This window comes from Silene latifolia, chromosome 10, assembly GCF_048544455.1.
Source record: "Silene latifolia isolate original U9 population chromosome 10, ASM4854445v1, whole genome shotgun sequence".
Lineage (NCBI taxonomy): Eukaryota > Viridiplantae > Streptophyta > Magnoliopsida > Caryophyllales > Caryophyllaceae > Silene > Silene latifolia.
The window spans coordinates 117,226,761-117,230,559 of record NC_133535.1 but is presented as its reverse complement, the minus strand read 5'-3'; the positions used below and the strand labels follow the sequence as shown (position 1 = coordinate 117,230,559).

The window sequence follows — 3,799 nt, the reverse complement described above, 5'->3', positions numbered from 1 at the left end:
AAATACCGGCGTTTCCCTGCTCAAATCTAAAAAGTGTAATTACTAATTTAGCCTTAGTTAACCTAATGAATCTCTACTATATATACCCCATTTGTAATAGTCAAACCATCAAGTTTCCTTAGATTAAATCAAGCTCTCTTATTAGAAATTCTTCTTAGATTAGATTAGGAGTAGATTAGAATAGATTACTCTTTAATCTTTCCACAAATTACACATTAATCTTTCCATAATTATTGTTCAAGTTTATTATTCAAGTTTATTATTGGGTAATTGAAGATTATTGGGTTATTATTGGGAGATTGACAACCTTCCATCAATCATCAAGTTTCTTCTATTATTCTTTGCATTATTGTTTTGGAATCTCCATAGGTATAATCCTCTTAATCCTTGTTTTAATTATTGTTAATCTTTCTTACTTGTTCATCATGTTTTACCTTGTTAATATGATTGACAACCTTGTTAACATGCTAAACATGATAATGAGTGAGTAGTCTCTTAGCTAGGATTAGTGGGTAATTAAGGGAAACAAACATGGGATTGATTAATGCTTAATCTAATATGTTCACATGATCAAATTGCTTGCTTGTTGTGATGTCAACTTTATGCACATGTTATGTTTGATGAAATGCTAAGCCTATGAATCCTTGCATTTACAACCATCTCTTATCTACTCAACTTGACTTGTAAGATATAAACCAACTCGAGTCTTGTTAGACCATGCATAGAAGTTGAATAGGAGGAATGTAAGTCGACTTGTAGGTGTTGTACAATCTAATCGATTCGTCTCCGGGACCTAACTCTTCCTATGAACCGTAAGACATAAACCAACTCGGTTCCTTCACAACATTAATTGCTTGCTTATAATTGTAAACATGTTTGTATGGTCAATACCATGAATCCCCTATGACCCCATGACATCCTAGTGCTTTTAGTCATTTGTTTACTTTCCTTAGTTCATTGTTTGCTTTACTTTATTGCTTGCACTAGTTTAGAACACAACTACAAACCCAAACAAATTGTGACACTAGCATAAATCGAGATAGATAGACTTAGAACCCAAAGCACACCGTCCCATGGATCGACCTCGACTTATCGCTAACTAGTAGTTTGTTGAGTATTATAAATGTGTTTGATTGGATGTGACCCGACGACATCACACCACATCAGTCATTTAACGATGGTCAACGGGTCTTTAATAAGACTGGTATTACAACACTTCCCAAACCATTCTTAGATGTATCAGTATACACCTCGAAATTCCCATTCCCTTCTAGCAAAGCTAGGATAGGAGCTGTAATCAGATGCTCCTTTAATGTCTGTAATGCCTTCTCACAGCTCTCATCTCATTTAAACCGGTTCTCCTTCCTTATCAATGCGGTCATTGGCTTAGATCTATTGGATAAATCCTTAATAAACCTCATATAACAGCCAGCCAAGCCTAGAAAGCTCATGACTTCATCAACATTCTTCGATGGCTCCCATTTGGATATTGCTTCTATTTTAATGGTGTCTACAGATACTCCCTCTTTAGATACCACTTGACCTAGAAATGCCACCTTCTCCAAAAATAATTCACACTTGATCAGTTTCGCATATAACTGATCGTCAAATAGCATTTGCAATACTATTCTCAAATGCTCAGCATGCACCTCCTTATTCCTAAAGTACACCAGAATGTCATCGATAAAGACCACCATGAACTTATCCAAACAGGAGGGACTAAATACCTGGTTCATAAGGTCCATAAACACTGCCAGTGTATTAATCCGCCCAAATGGCATAACAGTAAACTCGTAGTGTCCGTATCTGGTTTCGAAAGCAGTCATAGGAATATCTTCATTCTTCACCCTCAACTGATGGTACCCCGACCTCAGATCAATCATCGAAAAGACACCAGCTCCGCTTAACTGATCGAACAAATCATCAATGCGAGGCAAATGATATATTTTATTGACGGTCACATTTTTTCTTGATAAACAACATTGGTGCTTCCTAAGGGGCCAAACTAACAAAATGGTAAAAAAAAAAAGTAATAAGTTATGACAAATTGGTAAAGAATACGTTAGAGACAAATTGATAAAAAAAGTTGAGAGGAAAGAGAAATTGGTAAAAAAATGACTATGTTGCTAAATTTGACAAGCGCGTGGTGTCAAACTACTAAATTAAAATTGCCTTTTACCAGCTCACATATTCTAGAGTACTCTTTTCTTTTCCCATTAAACTACTTCATCTTCTCCCTCGTTTCCCTCGTTTCCCTCCATAATTCCTTCATAGAAGAGTCTCAATTATTGATAAAAAAGACAATAAAAAAATTTATGGTAAAATTCTAGCGCATGCATCAGTCCACTAACAAAAGTCCTGCAATAATTGACGGAATCAAAGGTACCATCTTTTTCTATCTTCTTCTCGTAGTTGAGGAAAAAAAAATATTTCACATGTTTATCATCGACTACAAGTATTTGTAATCAATGTGTGTTTTAATTGATGCTTATACCATATATTTAGAATTATAATATGTCAGATTTAGTTATTCAATTAAGTATATAATTATTATCATCACAACAGTCTCAACACAAATGCAAAACTACACAGATTGGGCATAATTGATACTGATGTGTGCTACATATGTGGTAATGGTACTGAAGATTTATATCATCTATTCTTTACTTGTATATACAGTAATCAAAACACACTCAAAATACTTGAGAGACGGCTCAAAGTAAGTTTACCTACTCACGATATCCTGAATTGACGATTGAAGAGAAGAGGAACTAACTTGATGCAAGGCCTGATTAACTCAAGATTAAATGCATGTATCTCCTTTATCTGGCAGCAGCGGAATTAGTGTAGATATGAGTTTGTTCTTCTTCGTCCTGAAAAGCTTGCCAAACCCATAATTAATGAAGTAAGAGCCCGGTTCAGCATTCTCACTCATGATGCCCGATTGGATCTTGATTTTGGATGAGGAGATTGTCTCAATTGATGGAGATGAAGATTTCTCTGGTTTTTGTTGACCCTGATTTTTGTTGCAATAAAAATCTAGGGTTGTGTTTGACGGGTTGGTGTTTGTTGATTAGATCCCGATTTGGGGGATGCTTGGTTGTCCATGTATAGGATATCGGGTCCACCCGTGTCAATCCAGTTTTGGCTTAGTCTGATGGTCTACCACTTGGCCATTCTTTATTGTATTTTTTAACAGTTTTCGTTCTTAATATATTTTCTTACATTTCATCAAAAAATTAAGTATATAATTATTGTTAGGGTTTTGTTTAAGAACTAAATAATAATAAATTGTTAAATTTTGCTTTACTTATATCACTTGTTTAGAATTTTGCATTTGTTTGATGTTGTTACGCCTTATATGAATTTCACCTACCGATTCGTTTTGATTTCGTTTCGTCTAAATACTAATAATTTCATTAGCCTAATGGATTTCAATTTACATCCTTTATAATGAATTTGGGCTTATATACAGATGAATAATTTCAATTTGTTCGACTATGAAGAATTACTAAAAATTGGGGGTTTTGAAAATAATACTAGTCTACTAGTCTAAGATAAACATAGTAATCCAACCAAAAGTCCTATTTTGAACGACCAAGAGGCCTTTGTTCCATCAGAATACATGTCTTTCCAAAGCCATAATTTTGGCGAATGCAATGAACGAGTGAGTGAAGATGAAAGGTTTTACACGTCTGATAATTCATTTGATAGTGGCGGTGGTTTGTTTAGAGAAGCATTATATTATGACGTCGAAGAGTTGTATGAGTGGAGGGCGACAAATAGAAGCTTAAGGCAA

General features: G+C 34.7%; 1 long non-coding RNA gene across 1 annotated transcript; it reads left to right on the top strand.

Annotated features, from left to right (window-relative positions):
• The first annotated feature begins 2,147 nt into the window (after nt 1–2,147).
• Nucleotides 2,148–3,313, top strand: LOC141605841 (uncharacterized). Its single transcript, XR_012526501.1, has 2 exons — nt 2,148–2,382; nt 2,680–3,313. It is a non-coding gene; the product is annotated as an uncharacterized LOC141605841 (long non-coding RNA).
• The last annotated feature ends 486 nt before the right edge of the window (nt 3,314–3,799 follow it).